This window comes from Notamacropus eugenii, chromosome 3 (genome assembly GCF_028372415.1).
Source record: "Notamacropus eugenii isolate mMacEug1 chromosome 3, mMacEug1.pri_v2, whole genome shotgun sequence".
Lineage (NCBI taxonomy): Eukaryota > Metazoa > Chordata > Mammalia > Diprotodontia > Macropodidae > Notamacropus > Notamacropus eugenii.
Genome location: NC_092874.1, coordinates 60700772 through 60722009, shown reverse-complemented (window position 1 = coordinate 60722009; position 21238 = coordinate 60700772). Strand labels below are relative to the sequence as shown.

Sequence of the window (21238 nt, the reverse complement as noted above, 5' to 3'; positions counted from 1 at the left end):
AGAACAGGGACAGTGTGGTATAGAGAAAAAAAGATCCTAAAGCTGGATTTAGAGTCAGGAAGAACATGTATTTTTTTTCCCCCTATATTATAAATACAGAGCCTGAACAGCCTGACCTGGCTGACATCAACTCCAGTTCCTTAATTCATAAAATGGAGGTAATACCCATAGTTCCTATTTCATAGGACAGGTTTTTAGCTCAAATGAAGTCATATATGTGAACTGTTTCTCAAATCTTAAAGCCTACATAAATGGGAGACTTTTAATCTACACAGATAAACTGGATATAGTATTTTCTCCTTTTTCTTCTTTCTAATGCCATTATGTTGCTCATTAGACAATAACAAAGGAAAAGGAAAGATCATTATAATCAAATTAATCAGTGTTACCAATTATTAGAAGCTCTACTTAGAAAAAAAATATGTTGATGGGGAAGAGGTTGAAATCACTGACAAAAGGAAGCTTTAGGATCATTTGTGGATTACGTTGCTCTATCCTGGTCCCTCTCCCACCAATATATAAATGGTCATATGTGGAAGGTGAAAATGGACACTACTTTCTTTTTTTATTATTATTCATCCTTGGGGGGGTGGAGCCAAGATGGCGAAGTAGAAAGACGCACATAGCTCCGAACCCACAAACCACAGAACGGCTAGAGGGGACCAACCCAGGGCGAATTCTGCACCCAGAGACCACGGAATATTGGAGCAAGGGAGATTTCTGTTCCGGAGAGACCTCCAAACCTCTCACGGGGGGTACTGGGCGCCGGGACAGGGAGCAGAGGGCAGCCCTGCTGCGGCCACGACACCGTGAGGAAAAGATCCGAGAGGGCTACGGGGACGGGATCTCCAGCGGCCACGCGGGTCCCCCCACCCACAGAGGGACCTGCAAACCTCTCGCAAAAGGTCCGTCGCGCTGCAGACGTGGAGCCCAGCCCGGACCTGCGGCGGCCGCGGCCGAGAGGCACAGATCTGAGAAGGCTCCAGAGACGGGATCTCCAGCGGCTGCACAAGCCCCCCCATCAACAGGTGACTGACGTGGGTAGGTGAGAGAGTCTCTTTGGCGGGTTGAGAGGGGAGTGGGGTGCCCCCATGGTTCGGGCCCCCCAGGAGATAGAAGCTGAGAGGCGGCTACAGACAGGGGCTCCCCAAACGGGCGGGAGCCTGGATCCATTGTGGAAGGTCTGTGCATAAACCCCCTGAGGGAACTGAGCCAGAGAGGCAGCCCTGCCCCTGACCACCTGAACTTAATTCTCACACTGAATAGCAGCCCTACCCCCGCCAAAAACCCTAAGGCGGGAAGCAGCATTTGAATCTCAGTCCCCAAACGCTGGCTGGGAGGACCAGGAGGCGAGGTGGGTGTGAGGAGAACATTCAGAGGTCAGGTCACTGGTTGGGGAGAATGCCCAGAAAAGGGAAAAGAAATAAAACTATTGAAGGGTACTTCCTTGGAGAAAAGACACTTCCTCCCTTCCTTTCTGATGGGGAGGAACAATGCTTGCCATCAGGCAAAGACACAGAAATCGAGGATTCTGTGTCCCAGCCTACCCAATGGGCTCGGGCCATGGAAGAGCTCAAGAGGAATTTTGAAAATCAAGTTAGAGAGGTGGAGGAAAGACTGGGAAGGGAAATGAGAGGGATGAGGGAGAAGCATGAAAAGCGGATCAGCTCCCTGCTAAAGGAGAACCAAAAAAATCTTGAAGAAATATTCATCCTTTAGGATGGTGCTACAAAGAGAATGGGTACTACTAAGATGTATGTTGCATAGGGCTTTAACTGGATGTAGTTACATTTTCTATACTAATAAAATTAGCCTGAATTTTGAGTCCCAGAGGCTAGAGGTGGGAGGAGGAAAGTGTGACATAAGAAGAAGGAAGAAGAGAGGGTTTTCTCTATCCCAGGGCTCAGAGATTACCCTGAGCAAAATTTCAAAATGGATGAAATGTCTTTGGCTGCTCCCTACTTCCTTTAATTGTCTTCCAGAACTTCACGCTGATTGCCTCAGACACCCAGAATTTTTGCAACTCCTTGAATCCTAAATGGTGGTGCCTTCACTTAGTCCTATCGTGATTATCAAAATTAATCCCATGTTTCAAAGAATAGCTATCCTCATTAAAATCTCCAAAATGTTTTGTATAGCTGGATATTAGTAAAAAACAGGATTGAACCAATTCATAGTAATGTGTTGGTGACAAGTAGGCCCTTATTTCTTACAGAAGTATTTACATTTTTAATACATTATCAATATTAAGAAATGATTTTCAAGTAGATCATCAAAGACAAATGGGAAAACAATTAGGTTTTGCATCAAAGGACATTTGATGAAAACAGACAGTAGCAGATCAGAGAAGCATGACATCTTCCCCACTACCCCTCCAACTTCCAAACAATTCTTATCCTATTAACTGGTCTTCAAAGTTTTTGCATTTAAATCTTATAAGGACCCATTTGTTCTAAACTCACAGATATATTAAATTCAAGTTTTCACAAAAGACCTCACTTTGATGGCAATAAGTTATCTATTTGATGGTATGTAAGTCAGAATAATGATAGAAAAGGAGAGGTAAGGCAATTAATATTAATTTATTTTTCTCAATAAGTAGCATTCATATGTGAAATATACAGTCTCACAGTTAATTACTTACAGTGTTGGGCATATCATAGATACATAATAAATGGTTAGTCATTGATTCATTGTTGATTGATATGAAACTACAGCAACAAGTTTTATTCCTCCATATTATTTTCCATACAAATTCCAAAATAATTTAAAATACAAATCTGACTATATCACTATCTGGCTTATAAGTCTGCAATGCCTCTTCATTTTCTTTGGGATAAAATTCAAATGGCTCAATATAGTAACTAGAAATTTTTTGTAGTCTGGATCTTATCCAACTCTCCAGTTTTATTCATATTGTTCCGATTCATATATTCTACATTTATACAGTTTTCTACTTATCCTCCTCTTCTGTGTATTTTAACAACAATCCACTCTTCCTGGTATCCGTTACCTACTCATCATTGCCTTTTATATTCCTCAGATACCTCTAGGGACCTTTACATAATGTTATTAGCTCATAATCTTCTCTCTCTCCTTAAATAATATTTTATTTCTATATATGTTGTATCTACTTTTCCCGACCCCTACTACTTTAGAACATAAGATTCTTGGAGTTAGGTGCAGCTTAGGTCTTTGTTTTTCCTACAGTGCCTTGCATTCCAGTAGGTGTTTAACAAATTTTGATTAATTTTTATGAGACATTCACTCCATGGTTGACTTGAAAGTGATGGCACATCTTCAAGGTTACATATTTCTTCCAGTGTTACTAACAAAAACAATTTAAATGCTCCAACATCAAAACTTAAATTAATATTTTATCTCATGTGTATATACCATCTATCTTTAAAGACTGAAATTCACTGCTATCCTATATAATTCTTGATCACAATTACTTGGAGATATATAGACCCTGGGATCTATCCAGGGTGCTGAAGGGTTTTGTCTAGGCATCATTTATATTTTGCTGCTCTCAGAGCAATGCTCATTCTATCACCTGCTCTTGCAGCATGAATGGTCTACCTCCTTTTCCAATTATATATTTATATAGTGATACCCTTCAGAAAAATTTTTACATGTAGGTAATTTTCAGAAATATTTTACAGGCACATGTATTTCAATCATGAGATTTTGAGACACCCATAATTTTGTTCTCCCAAGTCTGTGGTTTTCCAACATTTGATTCAATACAAAAATCACCAGCATAACATTTATTATTATTATTTTAAAAACATTTTTTCATCCTGGGACAGCTTGGTATGATTAAAAACAATGTGCTATATTCCTAGGAAAGTAGCATGTTCTCTCATGTCTGTCTGTTTTTCTGTTTCTATCTCTCAATTATGCTCCTAATTCATTGTCTTACTGCTTTATGCCTCACTTCACATTAATAATCAGAAAGTAACTGAATAGTGTTATGTGTCCATCTCTGCTTATCAATCAATCTTTTAAAATCTTAATATATAAATCAAGAAACTCTTAGGGGGAAAACATTTAAGGATGTGTTTTACCAAGTGTCAAATGGCTTTTTGAAACAGAAATGTTCTTTTAAAAATATTTTTTCACTTAAACAAGTGACTCTAAACATATGACTTATCATAGTAGATCATTTTCAAACCCTGCCTCTTATGTTCTTCTACTATTCTTATATATAGCTTATAAAAATATAATTTTCATATATACTTTATTTAAAAGATAACAAAACATAAATGGTGATCTAATGTATAGAAATCTGTCCTTGGAAGAAAGATCTGAATTCAAATACCATGTCAGACATATTCTAACTATGTGTGGGTAAGACCATGGGAAAGCCTGTTATTGTCTCAATCCCCCCAAGTAACTTTAAGTCTCTGAGTTGCCTGTATGCATGTGTTTATCCCAATATGAAACTTTGGAGGGAATTTCCAAAAGAAGCCACAGATGACAGTAATTATTGATGGATCTATAGCAATTCTGTATAATCTTAGCAAAGTCTGTTCCATTTTCTAATAATCCTTACCATGGCCATAAAAGAAAGGTAACACTTAAAATTGGGATTATTTAAAAACTGTTTTTGGTTGCATGGTTGACCATAGCACAAGCCTTTTGCAACTTAGATGACAACTTCTCCCCAGTTAGGCTGGTCATTAGATAACAGGTTCATGCTGTAAAGTCATGAAACTTTCCAGTCAAGTAGAATTGGACAGATGCTACATATTCTGATATTGTAGCTTCAAGAACCCAGTGTGACTAGAGTTATACTCTCTAGAAAATAGATTGTTTATGGACATTTATATGAGTAAAATTTTGTTACATTTCCATCCACAAACCAAACACTTCAAATATTCACTAAAACTGCAGATAGTTGGGGGAAAGTCATTTTGATGACATATATATATATATATATATATATATATATATATATATATATATATATATATATATATATATATATATATATATATATATATATATATACATATATATATATACATATATATATATCTTTGTATTTTGATTGATTTTTGACTAAACACTCAACAGAAAGTAGAGATAGTTATCAGGGCTAAACAACATATTAAAGGCCAGAAGTAGGACTTAATTTAAATGAGGAGTCCAGTTACTTAACATTCATTTTAAATCAGGTGGGTTTTTAATGGTGTTCATTCTTTGGGCCACATTCTGTCCATTATAGGAGAAACAGGGACTTAAAGAGGCCTATCAAAAACCATTCAAAGCAGAGAGATTCTCATTTTCTCTCCAAAAGCTAAAGCATTTCAAATGCGACAAGTGGGAAAAAGTACCACAATTGTGATACATCCATTTCAGTTAGAAATCTAAATATCGTAGAAAAAGCAATGTCATAGTAGATGGTTAAAAATCCATTTTGTTCCAGCATATGGAGAAATATTATATAGCTATGGACATGCTAAGTACAAAATTACACGGAGTAAAGTGGAGAAGTTAGATAATGCGCCAATTGTCATCACTCCAAATAATCAATATGAATATGCTGGGATCCACAGATTTCTTTTTTTATCTCTGTCATGAGACATATTTTTCTATAGAGTCTTTGATCTCTGAGTACAGACTGATTCATAGAACCAATCCAACTCTCTTGCAACACCTCCAACAGCTTTATCATTACCTTTAAACAATGTTAAAAATCCTTTCACTTTCTTTTCCCTATTGTTGCCAAACTACTTGAAAATTGCTTATATTTTATTATTAGTCTTCTTCACCACCAATTTTCTCCTCATACCATTACAGTCTGACTTTTGCCTCAACCAAGCTTCTTAAAACTCTTTTCCCCAAGGCTACTAGGTTGAGTCTCTCATGGCCAAATTCACTGATCTTACTATTCCTTGCCTCTTTTATCTCTCTGCAACAGTTCACATTGCTGACTTCCTATTAGGGAACCTCTGCTAGCTTGCCTTGAGTGACACTATGCTCCCTTGCTTCTTCTCCTACCACTTTGAGCATTCGTTGGATGATTAAGACTAAGTATGTGGAACACTGGGTACAATATCATATTTAGTTGATCCAAGTTACCTTAGTCACAGAACTGCTCATGTTTTTATATTGACAAGGTCCAAGATTCTTTCCTTGGCACTCCTCTCTTCTCTTTATGTGCTTTTAATAATGTCATTCACATGTCATTTTAAATTAATTTTGATATATGTTGTCTTAGAACATCTTCATTTCTTAATCAATCTCTGCCCTTCTTTCAACCAGAGAGCTATACCTCAATAACAAAGAATGAACAAAGCAGATGCAGTTTAGCAAAATTGAAAATAATAGAAATGACAACAAAAATGATGGCGATGTTTCTATAAAGCCTAAATTGTGCTTAGCAGGTAGGTGCTACTATTACCCTCCCCACATTTTTACTTATAAAAATGGCACATTTATGAAAAAGAAAGATTAACAGTACTGTGCTAATTATCATAATGGTATCAATTTCAACCAAAATAATCACAAGAAACTCTTTCACAATGCATATTTCTCACAGAGGCAGGAGGTTCAACAGAAGTAATGAGGTAGCTTCAGAGGTAGTTCCTTTGCAGTGACCACTCACTACAAAACATAGTTTGATGGAACTATTTACAACTCAGCCAAAAGTTCTGAAGGTGGAGTGATACCCACAAGCAGTACGAGACCAATAAAGTCTGCTTAATATTTTAAAAACAGTGTCAAAGAGAAAAAACAAACAAAAATTCATCCTTTCAGTTGCTAGTATTTTCGCCATGATCAAACTCATTCTTAGTAAGTGGAGTTTTCATGTCTATTTCATTTTTATTCAGTACCAGAAGTTTCTGATGTCTTTTTGTGCCTTTTTGTTTATTAGTAAATGGGAAGAGAAATTGTAACCATATACTGCAATGCCTGCTCTCACATTCCAATGGTTCTCTTTAACCATGATCTTTATATGTTGTCCAAATTCTTTAAAATATAGGGTGTGATGTCCAGCAGGACTATGGAGAGGAGAAAGTTGCAGACAGAGGAGACCACATCTATGCATCTTGTGCTTGAGCTCCTTTGGGTCTAGTTTTGGCCCAAGGTTCTCGATCTAGAACATGATGAGTTCAGCCTTCCAGTTATGGGCAGCAACAACCCATTCTCCTGGGAAGTGCAAACAGTTTGCCAGCTCTCTGGATATTGCTATTATTTCCTTTTTTTACAAATGAGGAAACTGAGGCAAGCTAAAGTTAAAAGACTTGTCCAAATTCAAGCAGATGGTGTCTGAGGCTGGATTAGAACTCTGTTTTTCATAACTCCAAGCCCAGTACTATATCTCCAATTCAATATATATACTGCTAAAATCCACATTATCAACCCCCTTCAAAAAAGAGACAGAGATGCATTTTTATATACTCTTACCCATTCTTTAGAGCTCACACTGAATTCTTTTTTACTCCTCTTTCTCCATGAGGCATTCTTACAACATACAGCCAATAACATCTTATACCCTCTTGCACTTCACAAAGTTCTGTATTTTGTACCTCTTGAGAGTCCGTAAGTGTTACATAATGTAGCTGTCAGTGAAGGTTTCATATACTTTTATTAGCTCTATACTTCATGAGGTCATTCTATGTTATCTAAATGTTGAATTAAGAGGTAGCCAGGTGGTACAGTGGATAGAGCACCAGTGCAGGAGTCAGGAGGACCTGAGTTCAAATCTCACCTCAGACACTTGACACTCACTAGATGTGTGATGTTGGGCAAGTCACTTAACCCCAACTGCCTCATCCTGGGTCATCTCCAGTCATCCTGATGAATATCTGGACACTGGATTCAGATGGCTCTGGAGGAGAAGTGAGGCTGGTGACCTGCACAGCCCTTCCTCAATCAAAACAATGCCAAGTGCAAGTCATGTCATTATTTCTCTGATGGCATGCTCTTCTTCGGCAATGAAGGACAAACACACACACACACACACACACACACACACACACACACACACACACAAAAGTGTTTAATCTATCTCCCTTATCTCCTACAACAGTGCTATGTGCATAATAGTTACTTAATGGATATTTCTTGAATTCTCTTTACATTTTCACGATGGACATTAAAAGAATAATGGGTATAGGAAATTACCACCAATATTTTTTTAGCTATTAAAAAAACAGACTTGGTAAATAATTTTAAAAGATGAAGTAAATTTCAGTGGCACTAATTTAAAAATATTTGAAGTGCATTTTAAGTTACCTTTTGACACCGGCTGTTACTGGTTTAAAAAGCCAGAAAAGTATATCAGCAGAACAGACTAGAAATTTAAATAGTTGAATAACAGAAACAACTGAATTCTATAACCAAATGTTTGTTAAACTCAAGGATATGAGTCATTTGGAAACAACTCTCTATTTGACAATAACTGTTAAGAAAACTAGAAAGCAACCTAGAAAATTACCATTCATATGATTATAACATAGAGCTATGCAATATATGACAATAAAATGAAAATTGTTCTGTGACTCGATTAGTAAGGTCACCCTGAAAAAAAGAGATACAGAATACTTCAGTACCTTGGACAGCTATGCTTGAGGGGGAATCTTAACGTGATAATGGCTATCACTTAAGATAAAAGATAACTCTGATGACATGATATTGAAACATATTTACACTAACAACTTCAATACTAGTAAAATGAGAAGGGAAGATGTTGATTGAGAAAAAAATAACTTTAAATCAAATATCTCTGAGAAAGGTGTGAAATTTAAGATCTAGAGGGAACAACTCTGTACAGGACTGTACAGGACTTTGAAGAGTGATACGATGAAGAATAGAAAAGATGAAAGGCGATAAACAACATATTTTCTAATGAAGAATTTCAAATTACTAACAAGTAATTCTCTAAAATTCTCTAAATCCCTAGGAATAAAAAATGCAAATAACAATACACTTTCATGTAAGCTTCCACCTAATAATAAGTAGAACAATAAGACAAAATATGGAAATAGTCAATTTTGGGGTTGGGTTTAAATTTTTTAATGTTGGTTAATAACAAAATAAATTTGAAACATACAATGCAAAATGCATTTTCTTCTGACTACTAACTTTAATTACCTCTCAAAGAAATTTATAAGGGATAACAAAGTCATTATATAATAAGGTGAAGAGGAGAATGCATGCTTAAATCTTTTGAGGTATGTATTTTCCTGTTATTGTATGACTAGATTTTAGCTTAAAAGTTGAAATTTTTAAAATATGATAAGAGCCAATCCACTTCTGGTAAGTATTCTGGCTTATATCAGTGATATGCCTGGTGAATTATTATCATGAATACTACCGGAATGGTTTCTTGCAGGGCATTAATATATGCACACATATGTAGTGTATTTAAAAATACGTGCAAACATATTCAGTATTTTTAAAACTCTTGCCCAGTGAAAAATAAGGTACAAAAAGAACCCTTTCTGAAGGAAAAAAAATAAAATACAACATTATGTGGTTCATTTTATGTATTGAATTTTTTGTACCAGCAAAGTATCAAGCATTCCTATTTTATAAAAATTGCGAATGAAGTAACAGAGCAACTGATTCCTAAAATCCTACCATTAATGTATGAATCAAAACACAAGCCCATGATGGTGAACTCATTTGACTGTTTTATGACCATGCTTTAGCGGGTACCTTGATCCATACCTAGTGAAATGCTTTTTACACCCTGTAAATCAGATGCTTTCAATATATCCTTGAGTTTATTTATCTAAAGCAGGTGGAATAACTGTTATATGAAATTTTACTGAAATTTTCTTTGAAATATTACCTTTAGTAATTCTTTGAAGTCTAGCTAGCATAGTAAACTCTTCTATTATTGTGAATTAAAATCTACATTTAGAGAAAATCATGGATAGAATATTGCCATTAACCTTTCCATAAGAGTAAATTTGGACTTAATTTCTTCTTAAATGAAAATTGTTATAAGCTTTCTTAATGTCTGCAATAATACTTGTTTTATCGTTATTCCCATTCAATCAGCAAGCAAATAACCATTTATTAAATTTTGAGCACAGTCATGAAGTAATATAACAATTGTGATTCTGTGCATTTCAGAGGCTATCTATACTAAGCATGCATTCTCCTCTTCACCTTATTATATAATGACTTTGTTATCCCCTATAAATTTCTTTGAGAGGTAATTAAAGTTAGTAGTCAGAAGAAAATGCATTTTGCATTGTATGTTTCAAATTTATTTTGTTATTAACCAACATTCCACAGAATAGGAATCCTTTCTATAAATGACTGACTCTCTATCCTGTTTGAAGACTGTTCTTGGGTATAGAATCCTACATTTCAGAATTCAAAGGGGCTCTAGAGGTCACTTATCATCACACATCCCAAATGAAATCCTGGCTATGATATAACCAATGTATAATCCACTCCCACTGAAGGTAGTCCAGTTCTTTTTTGGAGAACTCTTTATTTGTTAGGAAGTTTGTGTTTACATCAATCCCAAATTTACTTCTTTGCAACTTGACAATTTACAACTTCTTATCATCATTCTTAGTTCTTCTCTTTCAGACAAAGCAGAATAAATTCAGTCCTTCTACCTCAGAGATAAGGTGTAATCTTTATGCAAAAGCATTAGTGCATGGAAGCAAGTAGGTGTTATATAAATGTTTATTCCCTCCTCTCTTCTCTTTCCCTTATAAAAGACTTTAATTTTGTTAGGCAGCTCTCATGTCCTAAAAGCATTGCAACAGGAAACTTTCTGTCTTATGAAACTGACTGTTCTGCTTTGGCGAACCTCTAATTTCCCCTTATATTAAGCTAAAAATATTTATTTCTATACCTTGTAAGTATTCTATTGGACACACCATCAAATAAATCATGAGTTCAAGTTTTCTCTTTTCTAGGATATGCATCTTTAATTTCGTTCATAGATCCCTTGTATAATCTGAGTGCCTTAAATATCATGGCTGCCCTTCTCTAGTGTGGCCACTTTTTAAAAATGTGGAATGAGGAAAGCAAGAGTTATGAGTAACATAAAAGTAATGTGAATTCCTAATAATATTTACACTTGTCCTGCATTGCATAACTTCCTTGAATTCATATCAATGATTATTTTGCAAAATTATGTCATAGTTAACATTTTTTTAGTTGGAGTCTTTATATGCCCAGATTGAAAGTGCTGCCATACATGGGGCAATCCCAACATGGGTCAACCCAGAAACTTTTACCTGCTCTACTTTCATGAGTTGGGCTGGTTCACCACTCCTTAGACAGCCTGCTAGTCTTTCTGCTCCTATAGATTCACTGTATTTGTGCCAGTTTAGAGAGGTCAATCAATCAGCATCATTCCTCCTACAGATCAGAAGCCCTGAGCACAAATCATCCACTGGGCTTCACAGTAGCAGGAAATGTATCATTATTCTCAGCCCAGTTCCCTTTGAGGAAGTTATCATAATAAAATATAAAGATTCAAAGTAGACGATCTGGATGTAAGTATATACCATGTAAAGTTTGGGTAAAAGAGGTGCATATGGTCCTATGCTACACAAAAGCAATAAATGGGGGTCCAGAAGACCTCAGATTTACATCTAAATCTTTATCTAGCTATATTGTTTTGCAGTTGACACAATGTTTTTGCTTTAGCTTCCATATCTATAAAATGTCAGTAATATCCAATATACCTAATCCTCAACATTGACAGAATGGTTAATTATGAACATATTTTGAAAAGTATTTTAAAATACAAAGCATCTGTTAATACTAAGTTATATAGCAATTACTTTTAAATTATTCAGATTGAGTCATCATTTACTAATAATTTCATCTGTCCCTATACATTAATCCTGGTAATATACCCCTTCTAATGAAAATTTAATTTGAGAGGATGCAGATGAAATTTAACTTTATAATTCTGTAAAATGCAATCTCTGAGAACAGGTGATATTTTGATTTTGTTGCTCTGTCTCCAATACATAGCATGATGTTTTGCACAAAGGTGCTTATAAGATAGATTTAATCAGACTTAGCTGACTGGCTAGTTACCTCAATTTTACAAACAAAAAATTAACATAAAAGAGAAATAATAAGGAATTCAATAAAGTTAAACTGTTTACATTCCTACATTGGAAGATGGTACTTGTAACTCCTAAGAAAATTACCATTATTAGAGTTGTTAGAAGGAGTGTACATAGAGGGGGAGTATAGCTGTGACTTCCCTATAATGGGATGATACCCCTCCAAAAAAAATTAAAGGGTAAGGTAGAGGGACGCACTGGGAGAAGGGGAAGGGAGAGGTGGAATAGGGGAAATTACCTTACATAAAAGAGGTATGAAAGGAAGAGCCTTTACATTAGAAGGGAAAATGGGATGCAGGTGGTGGGCAATGCTTGAACTTCTTGTCATTGGGAATGGCTCATAGAGGGAAAATCATACACATTCAGCTGAGTATAAAAGATGAGGTGATCAGAGAAGGGGATAGGGGCTAACAAGAGAGAGGGCAAATTAAGGGAGGCAGTTGTCAGAAGCAAAAGAACTGTTGAGGTAAGACAGCAGAAGGAAGGAGTGGAGAGAGAGAGAGAGAGAGAGAGAGAGAGAGAGAGAGAGAGAGAGAGAGAGAAAATACCCAATGGGATGAAGAAAATTCATAGCTGGTAACAATAAAATAACTGTGAATATATATGAGATGAACTTATGTATAAAACAGAAGCAGATAACCAAATGGACTCAAAGCTAAAATCCCACAGTATGTTGTTTATAAGAAACACAACTGAAGTAGAGAGACACACAGAAGAGTTAAAACAAGGTGCTAGATCAGAATCTATATTATGGTTCAGCTGAGGAAAAAAACATACAACAAGGGTAGCAATCATGATCCCAGAAAGTAAAAGAAAAATAGACTTCATTAAAACGGACAAGCTGGAAAACTTCATTTTGCTACAAAGATAACAACAACAATGAAGTAACAGAAGTATTAAACATGCGTGCAACAAATGACATAGTATCCAGTTTCTTAAAGGAAAAGTTAAATGAGTTATGGGAAGGAATAGACAGTAAAACTATACTACTGGGAGACCTCAACTTTTTACTCTGAGAAACAGGTAAAGCTAGCTATAAAATAAATAAGAAAGAGATTAAAGTGATGAATAGAATTTTTTAAAAGTTAAATATGATAGATGTCTAGATAAAATTGATTGGGAATTGAAAGAAGTACACATTTTTTCTCAGATTTACATGGCACCTTCACAGAAAAAAATACCACTTATATCCTTCACAGACCATAGTGTAATAAAATTACATTTAATAAGGGAGATAGAAATATTGATTAAAATTAGAAACTAAATAATTTAATGCTAAAGAATGAGTGGGTGAAAGAATAAAAACAAGAAACAGTCAATAATTTCATTAAAGAGAATGATAGCAATGAGATAAAAAAAACAACATTTATGGATTGCAGTAAAAGGAGCACTGAGGGGAAAATTTGTATCTCTGAATACTTACATCAATAAAATAAGGAAAGAACAGATCAATGATTTGGGTGTACAACTAAAAAATATACTAGAACACAAACAAATTAAGATATCTAATTTAACGTTAAATTGGAAATCTTGATAATCAACAGAGAGGTTAATAGAATTGAAAGTAAGCAAGCCATTGACTAATAAAACTAAAAACTGATTTTATTAAAGAAATAAAATGGATAAACCAAGAGGTGATTTGATTTTTAAAAACAAAAGAAGAAAATCAAATTACCAAGTATCAAAAATGAAAAAAGTAAATTCACCATAAATGAAGATGAAATTCAAGCTTTTTGAAATTAGGAGCTATTTTGCCCTGCTGTATGTCAATAAATCTAAACAAAATGGAAAAATACTTACAAAAAATCCAAATAGCCCACATTAACAGAAGAGTAAATAGAATAGTTAAATAACCCTTTCACAGAAAAAGAAGTTGAACAAACCATCCTTGATTTCCCTAACAAATGATCTCTAAGACCAGATGGATTCTACCAGACACTTAATGAATAATTAATTACAACAATATATGAACTACTTGGAAAAATAGCTAAAGAAACAGTCCTACAAATTTATTTTACCACACAAACATGGTACTGGACTCTAAACCAGGAAAAGAAAAAACAAAGATACAGAAAGCAACAGACCAATTTCTCTAATGAAAATTGCTGCAAATTTTAAAAATAAAATACTGCAATACTAGAGACTACCACAATATATAAAAAAGATCATACGTTATGACCAGACCAGGAATGCAAGACTGATTCAGTATTAAGAAAACTATCAGTATTATTGACCACATCAACAATAAAAACAGCAAAAATCATGTGATTATATTAATAGATGTTGAAAAAGCTTTTGACAAAATGCATGATTTTCATTCAAAAAACATCACTAGAAAGCATAATAACAGAGAGAGTTTTCCTTAAAATGATGAGTACTATCTACTTAAAACCATCAGCAAACATTATCTATAATATGGATAACCTAGAAGCCTTGACAGTAAGATAAAGGATGAAACAAAGATGCCCATTATCACCACTATTATTCAGTGTAGTACTAGAAAAATTAACTATCACAATAAGAGAAGAAAAAGAAATAGAAAGAATTAGAATAATCAATAAGGAAACAAAACTATTAGTCTTTGCAGATGACATGATGTTATACTTAGAGAATTTTATAGAACTGACTAAAAAATTTGTTGAAATAGTTAACTTCAGCAAAATTGCAAGACATAAAATAAATTAGCTCAAATCATTAGCATGAACACACACACACACACACACACACACACACACACACGCACATATCCAACAAAGTCCAGTAGGAAGAGAAAGAGAAATGTTATTTTAAAGTAAGGGTAGACAATACAAAATTCTTGGAAGTCTACTTACCAAGACAAAGAAACTATAAGAACAGAAATTTAAAAAAAATTTCACACAAATAAAAGCAAACCTAAACAATTGGAAAAATATCCATTGCTCATAAGCAGGCTGAGCCAATATAATAAAAATGAAAATTCTACAAAATTATTTTCTTTATTCAAGGTCATGCCAATGAAACTGACAAAACTTTGTGGATATAGAAAAAAAAACAATGAAATTCATCTGAAAGAACAAAACATCTATGATAGCAAGAGAATCAATTTAAAAATCTGAAAGATAGTAGCCTAGCAATGCCAGAGCTCAATCTGGATTGAAAAGTGGTAATCATAAAAACAATAAGCTACAGGACAAGATATAAAGTGGTGGATCAGTGGAATATATGAGGTACACAATAAACAGTAATAAAGGACCACAGTAATCAAGTGTTTGACAAACCCAAAGGATTCAAGGTTTTTGGACAAAAAACAAATCACCATTTGAGAAAAATTGCTAGGAAAACTGGAAAGCAGTTTCATAGAAACTAGGTATAAACCAACATCTCACACCATATAATAAGATAAGGTCAAGTTGGATACATGATTTAGACAAAAAGGGTGATATCATATGCAAATTAGGGGAGCATGACATATTTCACCTGTCAGATCTATGGATATGGGGAAAAAAACTATGACAAAACAAGAGATAGAGAGCATTAGGGGTGGTAAACTGGATAGCTTAGATTACATTAAATTAAAAAAGATTTTGCACAAACAAAATCAGTGTAGCCAAAATTAGAAGGAAAGTAGAAAATAGGATGGAGGGATTTTACAACAATTTTCACTGATAAAGGTTTCATTTCTTATATATACAGAGAAATGATTCAAATTCATAAGAATATCAGACATTCCCTGATTGATAAATGGTCAAAGGATATGAACAGACAGTTTTCAGAAGAAGAAATCAAAGCTATTTATAGTCACTTGGAAAAAAATGTTTTAAATCACTACTGACTAGAGAATTACAAATTAATACAACTCTGAAGTACCACTTCACACATATCAGATTGACTAATATGAAAGAAAGGAAAATGACAAATGTTGGAGGGGAGGTAGAAAAAAAATTGGGGCACATGCCCTGATGGTAGAGTTCTAAACTGATGCAATCATTCTGGAGAGCAACTTGGAACAATGAGCAAAGGGCTATAAAATTATGCTTAACATTTTACCCAGAAATACCACTACTAGCTCTGCATCCCAAAGAGATTAAAAAAAAAGAAAAGGACCAAGAGCTCCTGGAAAAACATTTATAGTAGCTCTTTTTTTTGGTGGCAAAGAACTGGAAATTTAGGGGATGCCCATCAAGCTGCATATGATTGTGATGGAATACTACCGTGCTATGAGAAATGATGAGCAGTTTCAGAAACACCTGGGAAGACTTTTATGAACTGATGCAAATTGAACTGAGTAGAAGCAGGAGAAAACACAGTAACAGTAATATTGCATGATGATCAATTGTGAATATTTTAACTATTCCTAGCAATACAGTGATTCAAGACTATTCCGAACAACTTAAGATGAAAATGTTATCCGCTTCCAGAGAAGAAATTGATCGAGACTGAATGTAGAGAAAAGCATACCTTTAAAATATATTTTTCTTGTGTGTATTTTGGGAGGGTTGTCTGTATTTTCTTTTGCAATGTGATTAATATGGAAATATGTTTTGCATGACTTCACCTGCATAATCTATATCAAATAGCTTGCATTCTTAAGGCAGGGGTGGAAGATGGAGAGAGAGAATTTAGATCTTGGAAGTATACACACACATACACACAAACATATATAAATATATGTATATATAATTTTACTAGTAATTAAAAAAATCAAATCAAATCACAAGACATAGTGTCTTGTAACCATGGAACTTACATTACTTGGGGTATATGTGTTGGGGGTGAAAGGGAAGGGAAATATATGTATTGGAATAATAAAAATTAGAGAGTAAAGGGAGCAAAAAAGATACCCAAACAGAAAATCTCAAGGATAGTTGTCATTCAACAATGTTTGTAGAATTCAGAGAATTCCAAAAGTCCATCTAACAAAAATGTTGTTAAATATATCATTAAATGAGGAATTTATTTTTTAAGAAAAAAAAAAGGATGAAGATGCTAAAAATTTAGCCATAAAAAAACCCTTGGCTTGGTCATTTAAAAATGCAGAAATATTTTTAATCAATCCGTGTTCCCAGTTGCTCTGCATAGCAATATGGAAATTTTAAACTTACAATGTTCTTAATCTAAGTACATTTATTAGAGCATAAATTCTCTGATGTCAGGAGAGTGTTTCTCATGAATCACAATTAACACATGATCCAATGCTCTGAAGACGGCAATATTGGGAAACAATTTTCATAGATGAGTATCACACTGAAAACCATAAAGCCACCCTTAGATTCCATCCGATGGGGAACAACATTTCTTTTAACCAAGTCCATGGAAGCATTACTGGAACCTTATTGAGTCCATAACAGGTGAAAAAAATAGAATAATCCATGATACATCTTTCCTCATTAATAATATTATTTTCCAAATATCTTTTTGCAAACTACAACTCCATACAAATATTGTTTCTGGGAGAACAAACCCAGAATTCAATTGTCTTTGTTAATTAACTAAGGCTATCATTGATTTTCTCTGCAATGAAAACCCATATGTGTGAGTGAATAGTCAATTGGAAACACACAGTAAGGAGAACAACTAAAGGAGAACAATATTATCTGAAAATTATTGGTGTCAAAAAAAGTGCCTTCTAACACATCAAAAAGCTAAAGACCCATTGGTAGAGTAAAACTTACCAGCATTTTTTTTTCAAAATCTACTTTGAACATCATCCTTGTCCCCAAAGTTTACAATGCAGCCATGGCGCTAAGATGATGGCACAGACCAAGTGCCTAAACTATACTCAGGGTAAGGTACTGTTTTGGGTAACCCTTCAGGATCCACAGAGTTTATGAAATTTGGGGATAAAGTATAGAATTTAGAAAGTATATCAAACAACCTGTGATCAAAGATAAATCATATACTTCAATATTACATGATAAAATATTGAATCTACTATATGTACACTTTGCAACAGCAAAAATAACTACCATTTATATTATGCTTCACAAATATCTCATTTGATCCCCAGGAGATAGCTGTTACTTTTGTTCTCATTTTGTGGATGAGGGAAGAAGCAAAAAGAAATTAAGTAACTTGAGCAGGGTCACACAACCACCAAGAGTGTGTTTGGATATAAATTCACGTCTTCCTGATTCCAGATCCAGTGCGCAACTCACTTTACCTTTAGATGACAGAAATACCACATATACAAAAGATCATAATTTTTCAAGGCCAGAGGGAAAGAAAAGAAGGCTATATACATTTCTCTATCCCTTAGTCTCTATATATCTTATGTATTTAGGATACTTGGATTAAAAAGTTAACCTTTTCTTAGTCTGTTTCAAGGTTTCTTTTATTCAAATGAAAATTTAATATAGGATCATGGACTGACAGCTAGAAAGCCCACTGAGTTCAAGTAACAGAGAACAGAACTTCAGAGAGGTCAGGAATACCTAAAGAATAAAGAGATGAGTTTCTTAAAGCGCAGGCATCTCCTTTCTCCTATTCATCCCACTCTATCATTAATCACAAATGTAACCATGTAATAGCAACAACCCGAATTTATGTATCACTTTAAGTTTTGCAAAGCACTTTATATGTTTCTCATTTGATCCTCACAACAACCTTGCATTGTCATTATTATATCCATTTTGCAAGTGAGGACACTGAGATTGAGAGAGGTTAACTAACTTACTCAAGGTCACATAATTAATATGTCCAATACAGAATTTGAACTCAGGTCTTCCTGAGACCAAGTCTAGCATTCTATCTACAATATTTTATAACTGAGGTTTGGGGAAATTAGAAGAAAATCCTTATATTTAGTGAGTTTTCTGAATCATCTGAAGAATTCTTTGTGCTTTTAAAATAAGAGTAAGATCCATTTCTGATGATGAATATTTTTTTCTCCTTTTTCTGGGAACTCAGTTTAGAAATAAGGAAAAGTCATCCAGCCAACTCTCTCGAGATAGCAGACAGAGGTCAGAATGAGAGGAAGTCAATTGAAAACAGGCTTAACAATTCCCTGAATCAATGAGAGAAAGGCAATGAAGCGGAAGTGGAGAACTGGAGTGGTTTTCTTTTTAAATTACTAAACAAGCACTTTTTTGGTTACATGCTTTTGCTGACATTACTGGCCATAATTCTTAAAATCTAAAAAGCTACTCTTTATATTGCATAATAAAATCACAGAACAGAAAGGGAGTGGAGATTTCACTTCAGTTCTAGCTGAGAAGTACATTTTGGTTTTTTTCTTTCCCCATTTTAAAATCAGTTTGTGGTGGTTTCGTTGATGGTTGTAGTTCTGCCATATTTAAGATATTTAAATTAATTTAAGGTATTTAAATTGTTTTGAGGTATTTAAAAATGCACAATGAAAATTCAAAGAATTCAACGGTTGCAGAGCTAGGTGGTGCAATGCATAGAGTATTGAGCCTGGAATAAGGAAGACCAGCTGTCAAATTTGACTTCAGATACTTACCAGCTGTGTGATCCTGGGCAAGTCACTTGACCCCTGCCTGCATAAAACCGCAGAAATAAATGGCAAACCATTCCGGTATCTTTGCCAGAAAAACCCCATGGTCTAAAAGGTCGTGAAAAATCAGATGATTGAACAACTGAACAACAATATCCAAAGTTAATTTGGGAGAGCTTTCTAGAAAGAGCTTCATGTTTTACCATTTATTTTCCTCAAGAAGACATACTCTAATAATGCATCCATTCATTGAATTTAATAATTTGAAAAATAAATGTAAATGTATGCCTCTGTACAAGCACTGGGCAAGAACTGTGTGGGACAGAGATACATTAAATGTAGGCTGTGCCCTTTAGAGCATTCTAATCTAATAGAAAAAAATATAAATTTATTTTAATGTAAATGAGTATATGACAACACCTGCAAGGATTCATGGAAACAAATACAAAGTAAGCCAGTCTCTAACCTTGAGAAACTTAACATTCTGCTACAAAAATACAGCTGGTTCATAGAAAAAAAATAAAGGATATAGAAAAATAGTTACAGAGTAATGAAGGAGAATTAGCAACTGAGGAAAAAAAGGAAAGACCTCTTAAAAGAGGTGGAATGTCAACTGAAACTTGAATGAAGCTAAGGATTCCATGAGGTAGAGAAGAAGAGGAACAACATTTTACGAATGGGAGACAATTTATGCAAACATGGAGGCAAGAGATGGACTGCTGTGTTTGGGGAATAGCAAGAAGGCCAGTTAGTCTGGTGCCTAGAGTGTGTGAAGGGGAGTGATGCCCACTCAGTCTAGGAAGGCAGACTGGAGCCAGACTGTGAGTCAGCCCCTTGAGTATTGGTAACCAAGATCACCACAGTGCCATTAACAGAAGTAAGGACATGAGGAGTAGCTGGAAAGGGAGGCCATCGATAATCACAAATGTCTGACATTTCAAAACAAAAAGTAGCATGCATACCAAGAATAGTCCAATAGAAGATAAGAACCATAATTCTATATCCCAAAATTCAAATAAATATGGACAAATATCAGGGACATCCAGACTTTCTTTTTCTGAGTTTTAAGTGGTGACTCCAATGATTCCCTTTTCCATTACCACAGTTATCCCTTCGACATGTGACTCTCCTCATCACAGTTTCCAATATATTGCAAGTCAGCGTAAGAAATTAAATGATAACTTGGGAGGTAGTTTTGGGGAAAGCACAGATGACACAGAAGAAGTTTTGAAACTCAAAAATTACATTTACATATATACACACATACAAATATATATGTGTATGTATAAACACACATATATTTGTATAACTTAAAGATATTGAATCTTTTAATACCACAATAATTCAGACTTCTCTGGTATGATGGAAAGGCCAAAGAAATTTTACGTAGATTTTTCAGATCATGGGGGTGCCATACCCCTACCTGCTGTGATGTGGAAGGGATAGCTATACTATGTTTTGTTAGTTTAAATAGTTTATAGTCATTTTCATAGACTATTAAAGCATCCTGACTTGCCCAAGATCACACAGCTCTCAAACATCAGAGGTGAGATTTTTATCTAGGGTCTCCAAATCCAAAGCTCATGCTCTTTACCTTGTATCCTGTTGCCTCTCAAAAAACACCTGTTGTCTCTCTGCTAATACATGGTCCATTCTACCCATTAGTTAAGACTTCCTTCTATTTGCGTGGCACATTCTATATATGTTCTACATTTTATGAGAGGTAAGGTTCATA

The 21238-nt window shown here is 34.6% G+C and overlaps 1 protein-coding gene and 1 pseudogene across 2 annotated transcripts in view; both read right to left on the bottom strand.

The window, feature by feature from the left end:
* The window catches only part of PLXDC2 (plexin domain containing 2), a 488066-nt gene that overhangs the window by 238569 nt on the left and 228259 nt on the right, over nt 1-21238 (bottom strand). The gene's annotated exons all lie outside the window — the stretch shown is intronic.
* Nucleotides 5057-7117, bottom strand: LOC140532783 (mitochondrial import receptor subunit TOM5 homolog; annotated as a pseudogene).